This window comes from Peromyscus maniculatus, chromosome 1, assembly GCF_049852395.1.
Source record: "Peromyscus maniculatus bairdii isolate BWxNUB_F1_BW_parent chromosome 1, HU_Pman_BW_mat_3.1, whole genome shotgun sequence".
In the NCBI taxonomy this organism is placed as follows: domain Eukaryota; kingdom Metazoa; phylum Chordata; class Mammalia; order Rodentia; family Cricetidae; genus Peromyscus; species Peromyscus maniculatus.
The window spans coordinates 177,290,185-177,316,307 of NC_134852.1; the positions used below are offsets into that span (position 1 = coordinate 177,290,185).

At 45.5% G+C, this 26,123-nt stretch overlaps 1 protein-coding gene across 5 annotated transcripts in view; it reads left to right on the forward strand.

Moving 5' to 3' along the window:
• The window catches only part of Kank1 (KN motif and ankyrin repeat domains 1), a 205,128-nt gene that overhangs the window by 13,983 nt on the left and 165,022 nt on the right, over nucleotides 1–26,123 (forward strand). Inside the window, exon 1 of one of the 5 annotated variants that reach the window (XM_042262103.2) lies at nucleotides 21,033–21,129. The exons of the other annotated variants lie outside the window; for them this stretch is intronic. The gene's annotated coding sequence lies outside the window, so the exon portion shown is untranslated. Of the gene's footprint in view, nucleotides 1–21,032; nucleotides 21,130–26,123 lie in introns of those variants that run through there. 5 annotated transcript variants of the gene reach the window in all.

Here is a 26,123-nt window from a genome sequence, read left to right on the forward strand (position 1 = left end):
CTGTACCCACAGCTTGGTAACTTTCCATTCATTGTTACTAAGAGCTCAGATCTGCCTTTGAACCAAGAAATCATATTTCTTAGGACTAGAAATGTAACTCAGCGGCGTACTGACTTAACATGTACAAGTCTCTCTGTTCACTCACTCCACCCCCCACCCCCGGCAAAAGAAAACCCAATCATAATTATATTTGTTATTCTCTTGGCTTTCATGTCTGGGTTTTTCGCATGCTCTATCTTATGAGTCAAGTAATCTTGTTTAATTATCTATATTGATATGGTTCTGCCGTCAGCCGCTAGCTAGAGGTAGAGAGTGCTTTCAAGAGAAGGGTAGAAATGGAAGCTGGGAGATACATTAATGGAGCACTCACTAGTGGCTCATGCACAAGACCAGGGTTCAGTTCCCAGCACCCACACAACAGCAGACAATCCACATTGGGCATGGTTTCTCACTTCTAAAATTTCTCACTTCCTCCAGCCTGAGAACCCAGCTGTGATCCCCAGCACCCACATAAAAGCCAGGTGTGGCAGTCGGTGGCTGTAATCCTGGCACGGAGGAGGCGGAGCTAGGTGGGAATCTAGGGCTTGCTGGCTGTTAAGTCTACCCAAGTGTGTGGGCTCCACATTCAGTAAAAGTCCCTGTCCCCTAAAATACAAAGTAGAGAGTGATTGAAGAAAATACCTAACATTGGCTTCTGGTTTCCACATGTATGCATGTGCACCATCTTAGGGAAAATGCACACACACACACACACACACACACACACACACACACACACACGCACACACACACACACTTAGGCAAAATGCACACACACACACACAACACATATACACACGAAAGTGTGTGTGGTGTGTGTGTGTGTGTGTGTGTGTGGTGCCTTTTGATGCAAATAGCATTCTTTAGGACCTAATAAACCCCTGTCCCCTGTGGTTGCTTGACCCGCGCCATGGCCAGCCCCACCACATTTTTGGTCAGTGCCGATAGCCAGCCCTTGGGCTGTGCCTCCTTCTGTGATGTAGCAGACAGAGTTCCCAGGACTGCAGCAAACTTGCAGAGCACTGGAGAGAGACAATTTGGTTTTGAAGGGTCCTGCTTTCACAGAATTACTCCGGGATGTCAGGGTGGTGACCGCACATGCCATCGTGACACCGAGGCAGGTCCACGTACATGGAGAAATCTGTGGGTGAGAACTTCGTCCTAAAGTGCCTGGCTGCTGGCAATTTGATTGCAGCAAATGCAGGATGAGCATAAACACTTCCCAGGTTTCTGTCTTGCTGCCAAGGCTGAAAGGTTGGAGGGCTAGCGTGTAGCTTAGGACAGGGAAAGTTGGTGCGAGCCTCGCGGATGCTGTGGAGCGTTCTGTCCAAGCATGGCAAGACCAGAGAGAAGATCACCACTGCCAACGGTGCTGGCTCTCACACTTGAGGCCCGTGTGCATCTTCCAGTGACATCAGGCCGTTCCTCCCTTAGCTCACGAGGGCGCCGCCCCTCCATCCCACCTGCTGGCAACATCTCGTTATCTTCGTGCTCTCCCTACAGAGCTCTTTAGGGTCCATATTTTTTCCTTATTCCCCTTGAAATCTGGCTGGATCTCAGAGTTATGTTTATGATTATGAAGATAAACCTAAGAACAAAGAAAATTGCTGAAACAGTCTTTACTAGGGACTTTTGCCATTTTAGAAGTGAGAAACCATGCCCAACGCAGATGATTGTCTGCTGTCGTGTGGGTGCTGGGAACTGAACCCTGGCCGTCTGCATGAGCAGTGAGTGCTTTTAACTGCTCAGCCATCTTTTCAGCTCCTTACTGCTCAGCCATTTGTTGTTAGAACTATTAAATAACTTTAGGAAAGGTATGGTGTATAAGAATCCAAATCTAATCACCTAAAGGGAGCACAGGTGTAGTAGAGGGCTGTGCGTGCCTCAGCTTAGCTGGTTTCCTTTCAGCTTTCTCTCAAGTCTTCTGAAACAGCGCTAGGAATATGCTGGTTCTCTGCCTCCTTCCCTCGGGTTGAATATGCTCAGGTAGACATTCACACTCTTGTAAACTGCCATTGCTGCCTTCTTTGGTTAGCTGTTTCACAATTCTTGCTTCTTAAACCTAAAGCCCTTAATTTCAGACAGAATATCTTTTCAAGTATCTCTTGCCACAGTCCTGTAAAAGGAACTGTTAGCTAAAACTTGAAAGGATTACCTTCTGTGTGCTGTGTGCATCCTGGGCACGTAAGAAACCCTAACAGGGTTTTCACACGTGGCTGGTGTGGGAGGTACCCAAAGTGTAGAGTAAACATCCTTCTGGACCTTGTTTTTCTCTTGAAGTCCCTTGAAGGAGGGATCCTTGCAAGTTCTGATCCATGGGTGCACATGCAAACTGGTAGTAGTATTTCACGTTCCTGAGTTGCCTGTCTTGGGGCCAGTGACTCGAGTGGGTGTGTGGTACTTCCTCTTTTTAAGTAGGTGGCTGATTTTAGGCACTGTGACTGACGGGACCACAAGGGTGGAGTTAGTGTCCCTGCAGCCCTGGTGACTGCATTTCTCTTAGAACTGGGACTGGGGATTTCAAGTCAATGCTTAATCAAAATATACACCTAGTATTTTATCACATCGGATTTTACTCAAAGGATTAGTTTTTTTTTTAAATTATGTCCACCTATAGCCATTAGGCTCTTACAAATTATGTTTTCTGCTTAAGATATTTTTAATTAAGTCTGCCTGCAAACCCATACCTCTCCCCAATTCCACCTCTCAAGAATGAGGTTTGGAAAAAACAAAGGATTGAGGATTCTGGTTTATTTTGTGATCTTAGTCATTTCAGAACTGATTAAAAATGATGGTGTTAATGAGAAAGCCTGAGAAATGCTGAACTCTTCAAGGAGTGTGACTGAGTCTCCTGGCGTTGTCTCCAAATGCTTCTCCCAGTGAAGGAGACTGCAGGCCACAGCTGTGTCCTGACCCACGAGTAGGAGTTGGTAGCCAGTTGGTAGGCAGCGCCAGCAGCAGTGACCCAGAAACCTCCGGCTATTCTTAGCTGCTACTTGAAAGGCAGCCGCTGTTATTGGGGCAGTACAGATAAAGCTATTCCTTGGTTCTTATTTGTTGTAAAGAAAAAAATAACAGCAACAAAAGCCCCCAAACTGGAATATTGTATCTGTAAAAAGTTTTAGCAATGGATTATTCATGTATGTTTGCATACTTTGTTTATTTATTGATGCATGATGTCACCGTGGCCTCGAACTTGCTATGTAGTTGAGGGTGACCTAGAACTCCTGATCTACCTGCTTCAACCTCCCAAGAGCTAGAATTAGAATCATGCACCATCACACACAGTTTATACAGTGTTGAAATGGATCTCAGGGCTTCGTTCACCCTAGGCAAGCACTCTACCAACTGATCTACGGCTCTCGCTCACGTTTCCACACTTTAATGTTTCTAAAAAGACAAGCTCTACAAAGGCTTTATAAAAACGGTGGCTGTCTGCCCCACCTTCATCACCCCAATCCCTTCCCTACCCCAATCCCTTCCCCTTTGAGGAACTGTTTGCAAATCTCTTGTCTTTCTTCCTTGTTATTAAACCATATGCTGCTGCTTTGCTGGCTGAGATTCATGAAGATGGCAGGTTTTTGTTTTTGTTTTTTGTTTTTTCATGTATGTTTGTGTGGCATCTGAGTGTGCATATGTGTTTGTGTGTGTGTGTGTGTGTGTGTGTGTGTGTGTGTGTGTGTGTGTGTAGGCCAGAGGGTAACATTGGGTACCTTCCTTGAGTGCTGTCTACTTTATTTAGTTTTTAGCATGAGTGTCTTGTGTGCATTTGTGTGCGCCATCTATATGCCTGGTGACCTTAGAAGTCAGAAGAGGGTGTCAGATACCCTGGATTGGGAATCATGGTTGTTCGTGAATCACCTTGTGGGTGCTGGGAATCGAACCCCGGTCCTCTGCAAGAACAACAAGTGCTCTTAACCATTGAGCCATCTTTCCAGCCCCAGTCTACTTTATTTTTTTGAGACAGGGTCTCTCACTGATTTGACAAACTAGTTGTCTCACAAGCTCCAGGCGTCCGTTGTTTGTCTCTCCAGTGCTGGGGTTACAGTTTTACCACCATGTCTAGCTTTTGAATGTGGGCACTAGGGGTCCAAGTCAGGGCTTCATGTTTGAGTGGCAAACACTTAATTGACTGAACTATCTCCCCAGCCCCTAAATGGTAGTTTCTTGAGAAAGTGTTCTGGGCTGTTCTTTCTTAATTAAAACAAACAAACAAACAAAAACAAAACTCTGGATACTATTTCTTCAAGTTATTCTGTGGAAGAAGATGAAGATACAGCTTGTAACTTTTCGGGGTGGCAGAAGAATGGCTTAGTGAGTAAGAGCACTAACTGTGCAAGTGTGAGGACCTGGGTTCAAATCCCAGAACCTACATAAAAGCCAGATATGGCTGAATGTGCCTTAATCCCCCCACTGGGGAATGGAGACAGGAGGGTCCCGAGGGCTGGTGGCCAGCCAGCCTAGCTGAGTGGTGAGACCCTGTCTCCAGGTTGGAAATGTAAAGAGCAGCAGAGGGGCTTCCGTGCGTCCTGCTCTGCAGTCACATTTGCTCACGCTGGCAGACACACCGTCTTTCTCAGGTGTGCACACCACACACATGCACACACCACATACATGCACACACCACACACATGCACACACCACACACATGCACACACCACACACATGCACACACCACACACACCACACACATGCACACACCACACACATGCACACACCACACACATGCACACACCACACACAAGCACACACCACACACATGCACACACCACACACACATGCACACACCACACACATGCACACACCACACACATGCACACACCACACACATGCACACACCACACACATGCACACACCACACACATGCTCTGTTGCCCCTCAGAACCATGAACCCTCAAGGACTGCCTTTTTTATGGGCGGGGATAAAGAAAGTGGGATTTTCTTTTCATTCTCTTGGTCAACATTTTAAAACTCTTTGTCCCAAGAATCATGAATGACATTTTTTATTCATTTTTCTGGGAATACAGTAGCCTTTTAAATCTGGAAGCAGAAATTATTTTAGTTTCTGGAACATTTATTCTCTCTCATAATCCCATCTCCCCTTAGAATTCTCTTCATCAAATTTCTATTTTCAAATATTAGTCCTTCAAGAGCAATCCTCTGAGCTTTTTACCATTTTTCTCTCTCCTAATTTTTGTCTCGGTTTTAAAAATCCATTTTTTCCCTTATGAATTGACTCAGCTTTACTTGACTGTTCTGTTGAATTCAAAAATGATTTTCAAATGACAAATACATGGTTCATAGATAAAAGTTCTAAGTGTAATGAAGAGGCTCCCCTCACTCATCCTCGGGTCACCTGCTCATTGACCACCTTGATTACAGCAGCACAGTATTTTTTTAATTGAACACCCCGACTCTGTTTAATCTGCTTCCCCTTAATCTTGTTTATCCCACGATGCTGAAGGAGACAGCCTTGCATGTGTATTGTTCTGCTCACGTGATGGATGCCGTGTTGGCAGGCGACAGGATGCATGTATTAGTCCATGTGGATGTGGCGCCACTGCTTTCCACTAAGGCTGGGCTGGCCCCCGCCAGTGAGGTGCAGACACCGCCATTTTTCTGGAAGTTTAAATTTTTTATATGAAAACATGGCATCTCAAGTGGTTTTAATTTGTACCTCCTTTCGGAGGTTGAGTGTCTTTCCATGAGCCCATAATTGCCGTCTGTGTTTACCTGCCTCTGAACTGTTGTTAGTCTTTCACTCCGGGGCTGTTGGGTATCCGACTGTATCACTTTGATTGTGTCGATTTGTATGCACTGGAAACAAACCTCTTCTCTGTGAAAATAACAAGTCATTCCTTTTTTTTTTTTTTGATTTACTTATTTATATGCATTGGTGTTTTACCTGCCTGTGTCTGTATGAGGGTGTTGGATTCCCTGGAACTGGAGTTACAGATAGTTGTGAGCTGCCATGTGGGTACTGGGAATTGAACCCGGGTCCTCTGGAAGAGCAGCTACTGCTCTTAACCGCTGAGCCATCTCTCCAGCCCCTCATGAGTCATTCTTATCTGTGAAAATAACGAGCCATTCCTAGGCTAGCCCTCATTTTTTTACTTAGATTGCATTGTATTTTCTCATGGAATTTGTCAGCTGCTTATTTTTAGTTCTTTAGATCGAGTGTCATAAAAGAAAAACAATCTTTTTGTTTGTTTGTTTGTTTTTCGAGACAGGGTTTCTCTGTGTAGCTTTGCGCCTTTCCTGGAACTCGCTTTGGAGACCAGGCTGGCCTCGAACTCACAGAGATCCGCCTGCCTCTGCCTCCCGAGTGCTGGGATTAAAGACGTGCGCCACCACCGCGCGGCTCAAAGATTTATTTATTTATTATGTATACAGTGTTCTGTTTGCATGTGTCCCCACAGGCCAGAAGAGGGAGCCAAATCTCATTACAGATGGTTGTGAGCCACCATGTGGATGCTGAGAATTGAACCTAGGTCCTCTGGAAGAACAACCAGTCCTCTTAACCTTTAAGCCATCTCTCCAGCCCCCCCCCCTTTTTTTTTTAAAGTTTTTAGATAGGATCTCAATATGCAGCCTGGCTGGCCTGGAACTTGCTGTGTAGACAGGCTAATCTTAAACTCACAGGACCCTGCCTGCCCTTGCCCGTCTAGTGCAGGGATTGAGGGTGTAGACCCATGCCCCGCTGTTTTTTTCTATTGTCCGGGAAGGGTGTCTTCTGCTGTGTCTATGATTTCAGGGGTTTTTGTTTGTTTGCTGTGGTTTGTGTTTTGGTGGTCGGGATGGAGCCAGGGCTTTGGAGGAGGAGGTAGGTGAATAAGTGCTTGGCTGTTCAGCTCCACCTCCAGCCCCAGTTTTTAGTTTCATTAATAAAATTACTGTTCCATTTCGAACTTGTTTAGGTAAGTAGGATCCTAGTTTACTTTTCCCCCCTTCCTAATATTTATTGTTCCCCCAACTATTTATTAATCTATTTCCCACCTTGTCTGGCAGTGACATCTTCGTGATGTGCCGAGTGGTACACGTGTCCGACCCTCTGTCCTCAGTTTTCTTTCTATTGGTTTGCCTGGATGTTCCTGTTTTAATCCTAACAGTGTTCCAAATTTGTTCAGAATATTTGTTTGTTAGGGAGGATGGAGTTTATTTTTATGTATTTAACTGTTGATATTAACCTTCAGTTTTATATTGGCATTTAAGCCTGAGTCACATATCACTTAAAAGAAACCACTCAGAGTTTATGTAACGTAAAAGTCTGATGACCTGGGCTGACAGAGGTCAGGATTTAACCCAAGGCTTGCCTTCCTTCCTTCCTTCCTTCCTTCCTTCCTTCCTTCCTTCCTTCCTTCCTTCCTTCCTTCCTCCCTCCCTCCCTCCCTCCCTCCCTCCCTCCCTCCCTCTCTCCCTCCCTCTCTCTCTCTCTCTCCCCCCCTCTATCTGTCTGCCTGTCTGTGTGGGAAGCATGTTATCATAGCACAGGTAAGACATACTTAATTATTCCCCTTTGGGATCAAGGTTGGCTTATGTATGAGAACATTCCACTCCAGAGGAATGAGTAAAAAAAGCAGTTGCAAAGCAAACCCTTTAGATGGAGGCATGAGTTGGGGCAACTCTATCATTTGAGATGAACTCAGGCGATGACTATACAGAGTCAGTGCTGACCTGGAGGATGGGAGTCTCAGGATTAGCTTCCGTTTATATGAGACGGAAAGAGACTGCTGTGAGCTGAAGACTGATTTGTTCTGAATCACTTTGGCCATTGGTGTGCTGAAGCAGTCCATAAAATGTAGATTCACTGGCTCGTGTGTGAGACCTGCTGTGTCTTATGACACTAGAGGGAAGTGTGTTGTTGGGGTGTTTGGGAGGCTGAGGCAGGAAGGTCCCAAGTTTGAGGTCATCCTGGGCTACATGGTGACATTCTATCTCATCAAAACGAAAACAAAAGAATAAACAAAACCCAGTAGTTCAATGTAAACACAGATGTGGAGCAATTATGGATTGGGTTGTAAAATAATTGGAGTATGCCAAGCTTGGGCTCTGTTTAGGCATATGCTGTGTTCTCTCTCTCTCTTTCTGTGTGTGTGTGTGTGTTTTCATTTAGTGGCTCAATAGCATTTGTTTTTCTCTTTTTGCATGTATGTATGTGGTATGCAAGCCTGTGTATAAGTATATTTACTGTATATTGGTGTGTGTGTGTGTGTGTGTGTGTGTGTGTGTGTGTGTGTGTGTGTGTGTTTAGTGGCTCAATAGCATTTGTTTTTGCTTTTTTCTTTTTTCATGTATGTGTGTGGTATGCACATACATGTGTAGGTATATTTACTGTATATGGGTGTATGTGTACTTACGTATATGGAGGCCAGAGGTTGGCATTGTGAGTATTCTCTACCTTACGTATTGAGACTTTTTCTATTTTAACCAGTTTCCCTCCTTTTTTTCCTTTCTTCATTCCTTAATTCGTTCGTTCATTTGTATCTTCCTTCCTTCCTTCCTTCCTTCCTTCCTTCCTTCCTTCCTTCCTTCCTTCCTTCCTTCCTTCCTTCCTTCCTTCCTTCTTTCCTCTGGTACTAAGGATAGAACCCAGGACTCACACATGCTAGGCACTGTCTGTGGAGCTGTGCCCCTACCTCTGTTTTGAATCATTGTAACTGTAGGGCCCCAGTATTTGGCACAGTCATATTATTACATGACCAGCATCAGCACCCCTGTCCATCGCCTCTTCATCTTCCTAAACAGAAGCTGTGTCTCACTAAACTCTTAACTCACCTTGCCTCTTCCCCACAGACACTGGTGACATTAGTCTGCTTTCCTGTAATTGTTTGATTTAGATATAGAATTAATACTCGGGAGTTTTAACCTTCTGTGTAAAAGTCTTCACCAAGCTGCCGGGCTTGGGCACCCATGTCTACTGAAGCCAGACCTTGGGTTTTTTGGAACGTCTTGAAAGGGGATGAAACTTGCATTATGGAGCATCACACTTTCAGGTCTCTGGAATATAGATCAAAGCTTTTCTTAGAGTAGCATCACAGTCAACTTGTCTTTCATATTTCTTGGCCACGGAGCTTAGCCGGCTCTTGAGTTATGATAAAGTACGTGTGCGCAGCTGCAGGAGGGAGCGGGGAGGTGGCGGTGCTCTCAGGCAGGGTGGCTTGTAGAAGATAATGGCGCGTCTGGCACCACGTCCTTGCTGGTCAGAACAGTTTTGGAACTGGATTTTGTCCTGCAGGGATGGTCCTCTTTGAAGAGGGAGGCCTTCTGGATATTTGCATTACTTTGAAGTCAGCGCCATGGAGATACTGTGACTTATTGCCAGTCAGAAGCAGGCCTGATTGTGTGAAGGTTTCTTAAGTAGGAACAAAGGTTGCTAGGAAAAAAAAAAGAATGAGAGAGGCTGTGACAATCATTTATTTTGCCAGTAAAATTTGTTGAGCCCTGAGGGCGGTTTGGAGGAGTCATAGCGGAATTTCACATCTGTTGAGAGTGTGTCATAGGAGTTAATCCCGGGCTAGGCACATGAGTTTGGCTCAGGCTTTAGAGCTGCTAGCTTGTGACTTCAGGCTAACTTGTTTCAACCTAAGTTTCCTCATCTGAGGAGTGGACACAGAAAGTACCACTCTTTGTAAGGGCAGATAATACATGCATAGCACACTGCAGGCCATAGCACATTCTAAAGACTTCTATGTGAGGCCTCTCATGCCCCTGGACAGGAAAGATGAAGTGGAAAATTATATTTTAAATACATACGATATATCTATAATTACACATGTACATATGATATATAAGTGTGTGTGTGTGTGTGTGTGTGTGTGTGTGTGTGTGTGTGTGTATTTGTGTATAACTCTTGTCATTCAGGTGTTCCGATTGTCTCTGTTGAAGGTGGCCCTGATTGCTGAGAAGCTAAGGACTCCAGAGGCCCGAACTGGAGTGGGCAGGATGAATAAGAAAGCTATGAAAACGCAGGCCGTTTGAACTGTTTCTACACGTTGCTGCTTCCCTTTGAGCCCTAGGTTGGAATTTGCTTTCGGTAGCTAGGTTCATTATATAATTGTGAGTCAGGCCGCCCCTTTCTCATGTTTATGAAAAGCAAAACAAAATCAGTTCAGTTTGGGAGGATCTGGAAGCTTACCAGCTGCCACGCCCAGATTCCACAGAGTGGGTGAGATAAGGAGAATGTCACCCAGCACCTTTCCCCCTCTTGGCCCTGTTCTGCAGAGGCGCTGGTAGAGATGTGTAGCACAGGGGCCAGGGAGAACTGTGGGCAGGGATCAGAGCCAGGTCCTCTGTCTCTTTCCCCAGAGTTTTGCTGCTCATCTTGCTCTACTTGGAAAGGGCGTTGAGCAATAAAACATCGTGGGAGTGTGAAGAATGAGCTCTTAGAGCAGCCCGACTTGGGGAAATTCAGAAAATGGAATGCAGAAATGTGGGTTCTTGCAGCTTCTGTGGCCCCAACAATGGGACTGTTGGGAGAACTTCTGAAGCCTGTTCTGGTTTGAAAGCCATATTGTGCTCAGTGCGTATGTGTGCCATGACCACAAACGTCTGTCCCAGACTCACAGCTGAGACCTGTCAGGAGCTGTGAGCAGGAAGGTAGGAGGTGGGAGGTCTTCTCGGCAGGAACTAGATCTAGAAGGAATGAACGGAGTGGGCAAGGCTCTGCTCTAGAGTGGACTGCAGACTAATGTGCCTGGTTTTATCCTTCTCGGCTTCTTAATAAAGATGGCATGTTGTGTATTTCCTTGTGTGGGGGTGTCCACTCTCACAGGCACGCTCTCCAGTGCACGTGTGGATGTCAGAGGACAACATGGGGGAGTCAGTTCTCTTCCTCACCACCTAGGTCCCGGAGACTGAACTGGGGTCATAGGTCTGGTGGCTGAGCCATCTCACTGACTCCGGGCTTGGCTTTCTGGGAAGAATCCTGAGGGCGATTTCCCCCTTGGTTATGGAGTCGTCTCCTGGATGACATAATCCTGGGGTGTGAGCTATTGTTATAGTCAGGGGTATGGTTGCAAACAGGCCAAAAGGGCCTCATGCTTTGAGTATTTTTCTTCTTCCTGTGATGCCTTCTTCCCGGAAATTTTATGAAAAGCATCAAAATTAAACTTTTAATTACATCAGGAAAGGAAAACTGTCATTCTTCTTACAAAGAACATTCTATATGTTTCTATAAAATCTGCTTTGCCTTGCCCATGGAGTGTTGAGCGGTTGTTGTTGTTGTTTTTCCCACTTGAGTTTGATGTTATAATTACATGGGTAGAGACTGGTGGAGGCTGAGGTGGGAAGCCAGGCTTTGAGAATGAAGAGTAGCCTTTCTCTGAGGCTACCCCACCACCCCTTCCTGCTGGCTGAACAACCATGGGACCTGGCACATCACTTCCTGTCCAACTTGGCACCAAGAGTGGCACAGTGCCTCTGCCTCGTGTTCTCTGATTGCGCTTGGCAGGTTTCCAGTCACACAGTCACTCTGAGAATCAACTGAGCCTCCCCTCTGCTTTCCGCAGCCTTGGGCAGCGTCCCCAGACCTTGGTACCTCTGTCCCCTGCATTCTGGAATAGTCCCATTGAGTCCCCAGGCCTCGCCTTCGTTCAGCACTGGCTTTCTGAATAAACTCCATTTGTCTTGTTCCCCTCTCCATGCCAGGTACCCAAGTCTGTCCCAGGAGAAATCGTATCACATGCTTTCCTGTGGGAGAAAGGAAGACCGCGATCTGTCAGTCATTTTCTTCTCCAAGCGGAGAATAACTCAAATAACTTTTCCAGTGTTCACCCTGCTAAGCCCTGTAACTGAGAGTTTTCCCCTGTGTGACCCTCATTGCTGGATTGCTGAGTGAGCCCTGGAGTGAGCCGCAGAGAGGCTGTTGACCCTGGTCCAATGACTAGGATATAAAAATGTTCTAAGGAGCCTGGCGTGGTAACCCACACCTTTAATCACAGAACTCAGGAGGCAGAGGCAGGGGGATCTCTGTGAGTTTGAGGCCACAGCCAGGGCTGTTACACAGAGAAATCCTGTCTCGAAAACCCAAAACAACAGCAACAAAATGTTCTAAGGAAAACCACCTTCTGCAGTTTGAGTGAGTGACAGACGGGGAAGTTGTCCTAAGCACCAGGGCCCTAGCCGGGAGGCTTCACCTCCCCAGTGCACATAGGCAGCAAATGGGCTGGTATCCATGTTCTGTTCTGTTCTCTGTGATCTGAGTACTCCCTAAGGTGCTGTTTACCAAGTTTCCCTCTGAGCCAGTTAACACCCATATTTCTATTAACCAGTCCATTCAGCCATTCTGTAATTTCCCACCACGTTCTCCTCAGTTCTTGCAGGCTCCACACAGCATGTGATTCCAAAGCTGCTCCTCCCATGTGTTTAACCTTTCCTCTTAGCCTCACCATTGCCTGCTTCCCTTATCTGCATCACTTTCCCGTCTCTGCTGTAGTAGAAGGCACAGATCTAATGCTGGAAACACAAATTCTGCTATTAGAGGATATGGGCCCCAAGTTCCACATGGATCTCTCTAGACCAGCGATTCTCAGTCTGTGAGATGCTGCTACCCCTTTGGGGGTCAAACGACCCTTTCACAGGGGTCACAAGACCATCAGAAAACATAGAGGTTTATATCACGATTCATAACAGTAGCAAAATTACAGTTATGGAATAGCAACAAAAGTAATTTTATGTTTGGGGGTCACCACAACATGAGGAAGTGTATTAAGGGGTCTTAGCATTAGGAGGCTGAGAACCAGTGCTCTAGAGTAAAATCCACAGGTGGGCAGGGCTGGCTTCCTCTGAAGGCTCTAGAAGAGAACCTGTTTTAGCTACTTTTCTAACATTGTGCTAAGGCACCATGACTAGGGCAACTGATAAGAGAAAGAGTTTATTGCGGGCTTCCAGTTCCAGAGGGTTAGAGTCCGTGCCCATCATGATGGGGAGCGTGGGTGGGGAGCATGGCATCAGGCAGGCATGGTGCTGGAACAGTAGCTGAGATCTTACATCTTGAGACACAGTCAGGAGGTAGAGAGCTAACTGGAAATGGCGCAGGCTTTTGAAATAGCGAAGACCACTCCCAGTGACACACACCTCCCAATCCTTCCCAAACAGTTCCACTAAGCATTCAAATATGTGAATCTATGGGGCCATTGCCATTCAAGTCACCACAGGACCCCCTTCTCCTGGTCCTGGCTTATGGAGGCAGTATGCATTCCCTGGCTCATGACCCCGCCTCCTCCATTTTCAAGGGGTGAGTCCCATTTACATTTCAAACTTCCTTGGCATTTCTTCTGGCTTTTTAGGATTCATGATTAGACTGGTCCCATTTGGGTAATCCAGGATATGGTCCCGATGTCAGCATCCTTAGCCTCTGTCTGGCCAGCACGGTCACTTTTGCTATGTATGTTATGTGTTCACAGGTTTGGGAATTAGGCGTAAAGCAGTTTCAAAGAGGTACAGTTTCCTGTCTGCCATGCAAGGCAGCATGTGAATCCAAACATGATACAGCCAACCATCCGGTCTGTGTTTACAGGTGATACTTGAATAGTGCAATATGAGCATTTTCTTCAGGGTACATCTTTCACACTGGACCAGGAACATGCACCTTGCAGGTCAGGTATCAGATCAGATCTCAACCTGTGGGTCATGACTCCTTTTGAGGTCAAATGATCCTTTCACAGGGGTCACCTAAGACCATCAGAAAATGCAGATATTTACATTAGGATTCATAACAGCAGCAAAATTAAGTTATGAAGTAGCAACAAAAAATGATTGTATGGTTGGGGGTCACCACAGCATGAGGAACTGTGTTCAAGGGTCGCAGCGTTAGGAAGGCTGAGAACCTCGGTATTAGATGAACTGAAGAGTAGGGTCCCCCACCCCCACCCCCACCTTGCGCCCCTTGTCTTAGTGACTAGAATGAGAAAGGGAAGCAGAGGGACCACTGGAGCTGTGACTGTCCTTATTGTGAACTGAGGAAAGACGCCTACCGTCCGTCCAGAAGACGCCCGTTCATAACCGATGCGGGAGTGCTGGGGTAGAAAGCTGAGGTGCCTCCGAAGGGCTCGGTCTTCTTTGAAGGTGAATTGTTGTTTGATCCTGTGTTCTCTGCTGGAAAATTGGACCCCTCTGTGGCATTTGGCATGTTACTGAGCAGGGTTCCTTTGGGGGAGGGGGGAAGCCCCTTCTTAAGACACCTGGAATTTGATGCCCACCCCCATCCGACAGCTGGCTAGCCTGTTGGGCCCTTACAAGCCAGGTCTCGTCTGGGAAATAGTGTGCAAGAAGATCAAAGCACTAGGAGTTAAATTAATTTTTCAGTAAACTACTGGTTTAGGAGAATGTAAACACCCTCTCTAAGTACTCTCAGGTCCTTGATAAGCAAGGAATTTTGAGTCTCTCTCTCTCTCTTTTTTAAGATTGTTAAGTTTGTTTCTGCGTTTGATTGATGTGCCTCTCAATATGTTAGAAAAGAAGTCTGAAAACTTGAACTGGCCTGGGTAAGATGAAGCCTTGCAGTGAATAACCTGAAGTAATCGTGCTAGATGACTACAGCCCCTGCCTTTCTCAGAGCCGTGGATCTCAGATGGTTGGGGATGAGGAGTGAGCCTTCTCCTTGGGCATTCAGCAGTGCACAGACATTTCCGGTCATTATGACGGGAAGTGCCACCAGCAGCTGCAGAATGCAGGGTGGAGACATTCTCAATCCCCCATGATGCCCATGACAGCCCCCAACTGAGAATTACATAGTCCAGCATATCAACAAGGCCTGAGGTTGAGAAACCTGGAGTGAAGGGAGACGGTTTTCCGATTTTCACTTTGTGGGTATTTCTCTTTTCCTCCCCTCCCTTTCCTCATCCCTTCTCTCCCCTCCCTTCTTCTCTTTCTTCCTCTCTTCTTTCTTCCATCCTTCCCCCCTCCTTTCGTTGTGAGACAGGGCGTCTTGATGAGTTTTCTGTTGCTGTGCTAAGACACTCCGACCAAGGCTATTTATAGACACAGTGTATTGGGGCCTTACAGTTTCCGAGAGTTCCGACCGTCATGGTGGGGAGCATGGCAGTAGGCAAGAGCTTATTTAGATTTTGACACACAGACAGGAGGCAGAGAGCTAACTGGACAGGGTGTGGGCCTTTGGACCTCAATTCCCACCCCCACTGACACACCTCCTCCAATCATGCCCTACCCCCTGATCTTTCTCCTTTACACCAAGTGAGGTTCAAGCATTCAAATATATGAGTCTCGAGAGGCCGTTGTCATTGGAAGCACCACACCGTCTCTTACTACTGGAACTCACTCTGTAGACCAGGCTGGCCTCAAACTCACAGAGGTCCTCCCTGCCTCTGCCTCCTGACTGTTGGGATTAAAGGTGTGCGCCACTGCCCTTGCCCCCCCAACACCTGGCTGATTTCTTAATCCTGCTACTGTATTGAGTTTCTTTGGTGATAGGGATTTATGACGGCTTGGTTTCTCAATACATGAAGCAACTTGCCCTGGGCTCGCATACTTCTTGGTTGTTGCTTGTGGCCTGCACCCTGGTCAAGGTCTTCATGTCCTTGTCTTGGATCAGAGTCGCTCAGGGCAGCAGTGAGGAGCAAATGGCTGAGGTGGCAGAATCCGCTGAGGAAAGATGGGAAGAACATTGGAGGCCTGGGACTGCTCTGAGCCCCTGCTTCTCATCTGAAAGCAGCTGATCATAGCAGGGACTTAGGGTGCTTGTGGGTATTTGAGACAGATGCCTGCTGCAAAGTGTGCCATGGAACAAAGGCCTGCAAATGTAAATGCCCCAGTCCCAGGCAACTTGTACAAGGGGCCTAAAAGCCGTATTTTATATTTTAAGAACTTGATAAAGAAGCCTTACGCATTCAGGGCTTGTTCTCAGCTCTCCCTGGAAAGAGGAGGGGTTTTATAGCTCTTCAGCAAAGGTTACCTCATGATGGACAAAGCAATCTCAAGTACCCCAGAAGCCTTCGGGCCTCAGGCCAGAGCTATTTTTAACACTGAGTTGACAGCAGCTAGTTCAAGTTGTAACACTCCTGACTTAATTACAAAGGCCAGCCGTTCCTTCCCACAGGTGGGTTTCAGCAGTTCCTAGAGTTAACAAAAGCTAGGGGGTTCATGTTCAGTCGTCCGTCCGTCCGTCCGTCCGTCCATCCATCGCCCCCCCCCCCACCTCCCCTGCAAGCAGTTAATCCTGGGACCTCTTACATCACAGGCAAGTACTCTCCTACTGAGTGTCATCTGCGCCCCCCTCTTTTTAAAGTTTGAACTTCTAGGACTTCACTCAGTTACCCAGACCAGCTTCAGGCTTGTGATCCTCCTCCTGTCTCCCCCTCGCAAGTTCCTAGGATTACAGACTGGTACCTCGGTCCCAGCAAATTGTTTGAAAACTGGTTTAGAATATGAAGTTAGGAGTCAAATTTGCATTTGAATCCCATTGATAGTTTGATTGGACCCTCATAGTCATAGTCCCATAAATGGTTATTAAAAGAGTCTCATTCAGATATGTTTGTATGGCCTCTGGCATAGTAAATATGGAAAAAAAGAGATACTTATAAACATTATTGGTTGAAAATGTCCAGCTTTTACGTATCATGTCCAAATTTTTTCCTCTAAATTGTTTAATTTGGAGAATTTTGTGGTTTTATGCAAACTTTAAGGGTTTTGTTATTTTTGTTACTTGTTTCTGTTCCTTTTAAAAAATGTTACTGGCTTTTTTTAAAGGGTTTTTGTTTTGTTTTGTTTTGTTTTGTTTTGTTTTGTTGTTGTTGTTTTGAGATAAGGTGTTTCTGTGTAGCCCTGACTGTCCTGGAACTCACTCTGTAGACCAGGCTGGCCTCGAACTCAGAGATCCGCCTGCCTCTGCCTCCCCAGTGCTGTGCCTGGCTATGTCACTGGCGTTTTGATAGGAATTGTGCTGAATCCATAGACTGCTTAATAATACTGTCATTTTAACTATATTCTGATCCATGCACACACGGTTATCTTTATTTATTTGTATCCTTTTCAGTGTCTTTTATAAATATTTTGTGGCTTCCTGTCTACAGATCTCTTCTTGCTTTAATTTGTTCCTAAGGTTTTTTTTTGTTGTTGTTGTTTTGTTTTGTTTTTTGAGACAAGGTTTCTCTGTGTATCCCTGGCTGTCCTGTCTGTAGACCTGGCTGGCCTTGGACTCAGAACTCACAGGTCCACCTGCTTCTGCTTCCCAAGTGCAAATATTGAAGGCATGCACCACTGCTGGCCGGCATTCCTAAGCTTTTTATTCTTTACTGTTATTATTATAAATGAGATAGTTTTCTTTTCTTTTTTGGTTTTTCGAGACAGGGTTTCTCTGTGTAGCTTTGTGCCTTTCCTGGAACTCACTCTGTAGACCAGGCTGGCCCGAGTGCTGGGATTAAAGGTGTGCGCCACCACCACCCGGCTTTTTTTTCCCCACCGCCCGGATTTCTGGTTTTTGTTTTTGTTTTTAAGATTTATTTATTTATTTATTATGTACACAGAAGAGGGTGCCAGATCTCATTCCAGATGGTTGTGAGCCACCATATGGTTGCTGGGAATTGAACTCAGGACCTCTGAAAGAACAGTCGATGCTCTTAACCTCTGAGCCATCTCTCCAGCCCGAGATAGTTTTCTTAATTTCTGTTTTTTGGATAGTTCATAATGTATCTCCTGCTGGTTTTACAGCCTAGACTATTCTTGTATGACTGTATTCCTTAGGAGACAAGAACAAGCATCTACTTATGCCAGATAGGGAACTAATGTCAGACCAAGGTAAGGATCCCACCAAGGTCCAACTTGGTGAGCCAATGAATTTATTGGGGTTATTCACAGGAGCAGATATAGCTTGAAGACAGTTGCACCACCAAAGCCCACCCCAACCGCCCGGTAGATCATGAAAGCTGGAAACCTGCATAATAGGTTTTCTGTACCCCATAATAGGTTTCTCCACTGATGCAGTTAGCCAGATTATGCCAAATTGAAAAAGCATAACAACAGGTTTATTTGAACAAAGCAACTCCTGAGTGGGATTCTCCAGTCCCAGGGATCAAGGCCAGAGAAGCTACGCCCCCAAACAAAAGCAGGGAGATTATAGGTTGTAGGCGAGGGGTGATGACGTGTCTGTCATAAGCTGGGTTTGTGCCCAAGTATGGTCAAAAGCTGAGCACTTAGGAGGGGACTTGTGCTGCCTTTTCAATACCTATTAAGATGATTATGAATTTTTTTTAAATATTTATTTATTACATATACAGTGTTCTGCATTTATGCCTGCATGACAGAAAAGGGCACCAGATCTCACTACAGATGGTTGTGAGCCACCATGTGGTTGCTGGGAATTGAACTCAGGACCTCTGGAAGAGTAGTCAGTGCTCTTAACCTCTGAGCCATCTCTCTAGCCTGATGATGAAATTGTAATCTTTCATTTTGTTAATGTGGCATGTCATGCATATTGATTTGCATATATGTGTTGAACCATCCTTGCACACCAGGCATAAGTTTCACTGATCATGGTGTGTATTCAACTTCTAAGTGCACTATTCTGGTCTGGAATGGTGTGTGTGTGTGTGTGTGTGTGTGTGTGTGTGTGTGTGTGTGTGTGTACGCGCGCGCTGAGTTTTTCCCTTCTACCACGTGGGACCTAGGGATTGCACTCAGTGTTGTCAAGGTTGGTGGCCAGTGCTCACCTGCCTTGGTATATCTCTTGAGGGCAGTCCTGTGTCTTGTGTGCTCAGATACAGCTATGGCTCTCGTATAGTGAGGGTGTTCTGTAGTCTTGGTACTTTCTGTGTTTATTGGCAATAATGAGTCACAGCAGATTTGAGGTTGGCAGTTCATGGAGAGACAAGCCAATGTGTGTAGAATAAGTGAGGTTGAGAACAGTTTATAGCTAAAAGAAATGGAGTTTGTGTACTTGGGAAATAGGCCAGAAGTCAGTCAGTGTTCTAATGGGAGAAGCTTGACGCTGTACACCTACCAGTAGGAACAATTCAGGGAGAAAGTCAGAGCTGAGACATGCTGGGAAAGGTGGAGCTCACCAGGTGGCCAGAGGCATATGCCCTGAAAAAGGAGCTCAGTTTGAGACTTCACACTGGAGAGTAGGGTTGGGTGTGCATAAGATATGGGGTGTGTATAGATCATAGAGGTATGCTGTGGGGACAAATCTTGGACTTTTTCTGGAGGATGGTGGGACATCTTGATGGGTTTTTCGTTTGGTGAGTGATGTGACAGGAAGTAGCAGGTTGGAGAAAATGTCTCCAGTGTAAGTATGTGAGAAAGGTCTGAGAACAGAGCCCCAGGAATATACCCAGTTGGGTGGCAAGCTAGCCCAGCCTAAAGCTTGGCTGGAGGAAGGTGAATAGACTAGAGAGTTGGTAGAATGTGAAGGGAAGAGTCCAGGCCAGGGCTGGCTCGGGTTCTTGAGAGATCAATCCACTGCTCAGTAAGAGAAATCCTGGGACGCTGGTGGGGGACAGTGAGCTCATTAATGGACAGATTTTGGGGGGTGTTAAAAGGGACTGCTGACTGGAAAGGAGAAGCGTCTTTATACGGATGACAGTGCAGTTGTGAGGAACTATGATCACCTGGTTAGGATGGTGGAACGAGAGAAAGCTGAGGCCAAAGGCGAAGAAACAGCCTGTAAAGGAGGCAGCAGCTGATGGCGGGGAGGGCAGAGCAAGCTGAGAGGGTGCATTTTCAAGAGGGAGGAGTAGCTAGTGTCAGATTCTGAGGAGCAGTGAGAATTGAGTCATTTCTGCGGGGTTTGGCAATAAGAAGCATGTAAGTAATTGGATGATTGCCTGGCTTGTTTCAAATGGAGAGTCAGGAGCACTGTGCAAACAGTACTTCCTCTGGGCTAGAGGGGGCCTTGTGGGGATCAGGGGATTATGTCCCTTTGGATGGACACAGTTTCTGGGTGCATAGCTTGGGGAGTGGATATCCTGGATGGACTTTCTTTCCTGTATGTCACCATAGCGGGGTGCACGTGTTCATTCTGCAAACTGCCCCTCTTAAACACCCAACGGTACCTTGCCCCAAATGGCCCTTATGAAAAGGTCGTTTGGACAAATCTTTTAAGATTTGGCTGTGAGCTGGTGGTGGTGGTGGTGGCGGCGGCGGCGCTCGCCTTTAATCCCAGAACTCAGGAGGCAGAGGCAGGCAGATCTCTGTTTCTACAGAGGCCAACCTGGTCTACAGAATGAGTTCCAGAACAGCCGGGACTACCTAGTGAAGCCCTGTCTCAAAACCAACAAGCAAATGAACAGATGAGGAGAGTGAGGCAGGTGAGTCTGGAGGCATTCCTGAGAACAGTGGCCCAGGTCTTTCCGGATTGTGGCAGTTGTCTCCATGCCTCCCCGACCTGTGCCACAGTGTTCCCAACCTCGGGTCTCCTGGTCACCAGGTAGGTGGTCTTCACTGTTGAGGCTTCTGCAGCCTTCCACAGCCCACATGTACACAATGTAGATACTCTGTGTGTGTGCGTTCCTGCCTCCAGGCACTTTGTCGGACATTTGCATTTTAATAACCTGGGTCAGCAAATTCTGTTTTGGCAACCCAGAAACATTGCTTTGGCTAATCAAGAGCAGCCCATAATTCACTGCGAGGTTGACAAGGCCCTTAGTGTGTGGCCCCTTCACCGCCAGTCAGCTCCCCTCCACCGCCAGTCTTGGAAAGCAACAGCAAGTATTCTCCGACTTCCAACAGCCTTGCTTCTGGCCCTGAGAGCAGGGTACGAACGGTTCTCACCAGATAGACTCGCGGCAGCTTTCCCTGCATTTTGGGAGCAAATCAAGTCATTATCTCAACAATGTCAAAACTGTGTTCCCAGCTCTGCTGCTGTTTGAAACATTTGGGGCTGATGGGGCGGAGAAGAATTAATTAGCAAGTGTCTCTCCTGGTGTCCTTTTTCAGCCTTCTCAAGTGGCAGTCCAAAGCCCCTGGCTGCTCATTTGATGATACTGCTCCATTTGATACAAATGATTGCTGGTTACATTTTGTGAGCCCCTCCAACCCGAGGCTAACAGCGTCTTGGTTCCAATGGTCAGGAAAATACATTGGGACACTCTGTCAATGGGGAAGGAGTTGAATTTGCAGAACCTATTTGGAAAGTCCTGGGTGAGTGTGCTGGGTGCTGATTCTATGCCGAGGAGTATTTTTTAGTGCAACAGTGTATAAATCTAAACCCCTTGAAAGAAAGTAAACAAGTTTAAATGTTACCATTTGGCAGAGTCTACAAGGCAGTGAGATGTGTGTGGGAGAACAGTGTGTTTAATTTAAAACTGGTGCTAGAGAGCTGATTAAAATGAACTACTGGTGGTGTTGGCTGTGAATGAGGCATTGGATGTGGGGCAGCTCCTTCTAATACTGTCTATAGAGATGTATTTTAGGTCTTTTTCTATTAAACTGTTTTCTCTAGAGTTTAAAAGTAGGGCTGATGCCAGTCTTCTCTTCCCGGATGGTGAATACCAATAAACAGTGATAGCTTTGGTCTCTAACTCCTAGGCACATCATGCAGCGTAATACCTGTTTGTAGTGAATTGGTGCATAGGGTGGAAGTGAAACGTGGTGGAGAGCAGGGTTGGGGCAGGGTCTTGATGTGGAGTCCCATTTCCAGCGATGGCTGATCGTGTTCAAATTCGGAAAGGGAGCTAACTGCAGTTGGGAAGAGTAAGCTGTGGAGAGATCTAGTGTACAGGACAGCTGGTGAAATGCGGTGTGTTCTGGAAAAGTGGATTGTATGTGCCTGCACCACAAATGCGACAGCTATCTGTAGATGTAACCAACCGTCTTATTAAATAAGAAACACAGAACCAATGTAAAAGAGAAAGCCAAGAGGTCAGAGCTCAGAGCTAAAATCTTAACTCCTGCGGTGCTCCTACCTCTCTGAAAGACAGACGCTTGCTAATTAGATGAATGTGACCGTCTACTTACATTTATCCAAAGTATATACACTTGGCTCTCTGTCGGTTTAAACAAACAAAAAGCACCCAGATCAGCTTGTGCATGTGTTCATTTAGTTAGGACCGTAGATAAATGCCGCCCTGTCTCCACCCCCTCCCTCGTGTCCATAGTGTGAAAGTTTATATCTGTGCTAGAATGTTTTTTCTGCATTTAAGAGAACGATTCATCATGCTTTTTAACTTGACTAAATCTTCTTACATGTATTAAAAAACCCTTTATAATTATATTGTGGACACACATGATGTTAGTAGTCATTGCCATTTATATTAGGAGCAACTAGTGAAGGTGGCCCATAAAGGGTTTTCTCCCTTGGGCAGCTAGTCGATTATCTAGGAAAGGATTCCAGCCCTGCCTCCCTTTCTGTTTTGGTATTAACCTAGGAGGCATTCCTAAGGACTGCTGCTTAACGAGACAGTCCCTTTGTCTAACTTGATACAGGTGAACTTGATACTGACCCGCCTGTCTATACCTATCTATACCTCGGTGCTGGTATAGATGTCCCCATGGGCTTCCCAGGTCTATTTTTAACAGTAAACCACAGGAATACTCGCCAAGAACATATGAGAAGAGAACACAAATGATCCAGTACTTATTTACAAAATAGTGTTTGTGAGTCATGTGACAAAATCCGACAGAGGAGCTGAGCCTGCTGCCACAGGACTGAGGCAGGAGGATTGTCAGTTCAAGGCCTGCCTGGGCAACTTAGTAAGACACTACTTCAAAGTGAAAGTACACGAAGTGCTGGACTAGCACTCAGTGGTTCTGTTTCGCCTAACATGCAGAAGGTGGTGGTTCGGTTCCCCAGGCAGGAAAGAAAAACCCACTAATCTCGTCATGCGTTCACATGTACACAGTTGCATATCGAACAATAAGGAAGGATGTGATAAAAAGTTAATAGTTGGCCTGGCAGTAGTGGTGAATGCCTTTAATCCCAGCACTCAGGGGGCAGAGGCAGGTGGATCTCTGTGAGTTCCAGGCCAGCCTGGTCTACAGAGCGAGTTCCAGCACAGCCAGAGGTACACAGAGAGACCCCGTCTTCAATTAATAAAAAAAAATAATAGGGGCAAATTTCTCTAATAATTAAAGTAATTGCATTCATTAGTGTATATTCATTGCACAGAATAATGGGTTTCGTTCTGATGGTTTCTTGGGTATGTATCATGTACTTTTGTGATATCTCCCCCTTTCTCGACGACGCTTTCTCCCTGTTTGCCCCCAAAATAGGGCCATTTTTACTTTTGTGGTCATTAACATTTGTATTTTCTTTTCTTTTCCTTTTGGGTTTTTCAAGACAGGGTATCTCTGTAGCCTTGACTGTCCTGGAACTCCCTCTGTAGACCAGGCTGGCCTCCAATTCCCAGAGATCTGCCCACCTCTTTAGTGTAGGGGTTGAAGGCATGTGCCACCACGTCCAGCTACATTTGTATTTTCATGCATATATATGCATATATATACATTTACATAAATGCATACGAATGCATGTAGGTATGCAAGAATCTCTATGAGATGCTGACTTAGAATTCTCTGTGTATGTATCTAGAAGTCTCAGAGTGCTGAACTTCAATGAGCTGGTAGTTGTCACTTGACTTTTCCTGGGATAATATGAAGAAAAAGGCTATTCACCCCAGACTGGGAGGCCACTACTGACAGACCAATGGTCAATGGTGACCAATTGGTCAATGGTGAATGAGTGGGTATACCCAAGTTAGTTATAAAGAACGGGTCATATCACCAGGAACCTGGGCTACTAAGGGGAAGCTGCAGCAGAGAAGAGTTCTTCCCACAGCTTGGGTAGCTTGCAGTGATAACTGCACCACTGAGTCCCCTGGGCACCTTCATGACTGACAAGTATCCAATCTCCGCTGCCCCCCCAGCCCCCCCCTCCCCTACACACATACCAAGCAATTGTTTTCTGCTTCTATAACCTTGGGAGTTGCTGGACCACATGAGGATCTTGTGAAGTTCTTTCTTCCTCCACAAGGACTGTAAATAGGCCAGATCTCTTGAGAGTGAGGCAGTTGATGACAGCTGTTGAGATTCAAGATAGGCACGACCAACCCGCTAACATACCTGTTTTCTTCAGTAGACCCTCCGTGCTGACTTCCATAGCAGCTGGACCGGTTACGTTCTCAGCTGCAGTGTGTAAGGATGGCTTCCCTCTCCTCTCTCATCCTTTCCAGCCTTTGTTTTCAGGGTGGCTATTCTGACCCTAATTACAAGTAATTTTAATATTTTTCCATTTATTTAGTTTTGGTGTATAAGCGTGTATGTCAATGTGTGTTGCCATGAGCAACAATGTGGCGGTCAGGAAAACTTGGAGTTCCTTCTCTCCTTCCACTGTGTGGGTTTAGGGGATAGAAGAGACGACATCAGGCTTGGTGGCCAGCACCTTTACCCGCTGAACCATCTCATTGGCCTGCAGTGACTATTGATACACGTTTCTACGATGGCTAAGGATATTAAGCATATGTTGTTGCTTACTTATGCTTATCTGAAGCACCGTCTGTTTAGTTCACTTGGCCACTTACTAATTGGGTTATTTGTTTGGTTTATGTTTAATCTTTAAGTTCTTCATATATTGTGGATATTAATCCCCTAGTAAGTGTCTGGCGAAGGTTTTTCTCCCCTGTTGTATATGCTATCTCCTCATTATGTCGTTTCCTTTGCTGTCCAAAAGCTAAAACCAAAACAGACCAGAAACAGCTTGTCTTGTCTTTTCTCCAAGGTATATTCTTGGTTAAAAATGAGGTGGCTGTGTCGGGCAGTGGTGGCACATGTCTTTAATCCTAGCACTTGGGATCTCTGTGAGTTTGAGGCCAGCCTGGTCTATGGAGTTAGTTCTAGGACAGCCAAGGCCACACAAAGAAACCCTGTTTCGAAACAAACAGTTGAGATGGATATAGTTGTCTGAGTTTACTTTTGGGTCCTTCTCCTCCCATTCTAGATGTCTGGTTGTGCGCCATTTTCCTATGGTGTTGAGGCATCTCCAGCCTCACTCTTTGTGCCGGGTTGCTTTGACTATTTGGGATCTTTTGTGTTTACATGTGAACTTTAGAACTTTTTTTTTTAATTTATTTTTTAAGACTTTTTTTTCCTGTTTGTGTGAAGAATGTCATTGGAATATTGATAGGGTTTTTTTTTAATAGGTTGCTTTCCATGGTAAATCCATTTTTTGAATATGAATCATGCTTCTCTGGACCCAGGGGATAGCTTAATCATCTTCAGCTTCTTTCTTCAGTGTTAACATTAGATTTTAGTTAAATTCTTTCCTTTAGACTTATTTGTAGGTATTTTGTTTATTGAAGCTATTGTGTACAGGATTGTTTTCCTGACTTATTTCATGGTTTGTTCATTATTGAGGAATAGAAAAGGTACTGATTTTTGTATTTTGATTTTGTGTCCTGCTGCTTTTCTGAACATGTTAGATCTGAGAGTTTTCTGGGAGAGTCTTTAGGGCAGCAGTTCTCAGCCTGGGGGTTGCAACCATCAGAAAACACACATATTTCCGATGGCCTTAGGAACTGAGACACTGCTCAGTAACAATTACAGTTATGAAGTAGCAATGAAAATACATTTATGGATGGGGGTCCCTAAGACCATTGGAAATAGGTTTTTCTGATGCGTGTGACCCACAGGTTGAGAATTTCTGCTTTAGGGTCTTTAAGCCCAAAGACCATTGTCTGTAAATGGGGGTGATTTGACTTCCTGCTTTCTTGTCTGTATCCCTTTAATTATTTTGCTCTTATTTTATTGATCTTGCTAGGACTTCTAGTATGACATTGAATTAGTATACAGTGTGACTACCCTGACTCATTCCTGATTTTAGAGAAAATGATTTTCAGTTTAATTTGCAGTTATAATGTTACCTATAGGCTTATCATGCAGAGCCTTTATTGTATTTAGGTGTGTTCTTCTAGGCTGAGTTTCTGCAGGGCTTTTAAAATGAAGGTGTTTGGATTTTGCAAAGACCTTTTCTGCCTTTGTACTGACAACTTGGATTTCTGTCCCTGAGTCTATTTATAGACCGTTTTACCTTATTTTCTTTTTAATTTATCTAAAGGTAGCTTTGGAATGAAACCAACTTGCTCATGACATATCATATTTTAATGTGCTGTTGAAATTTTTCTGATTAGGATTTTAAAAGTTTT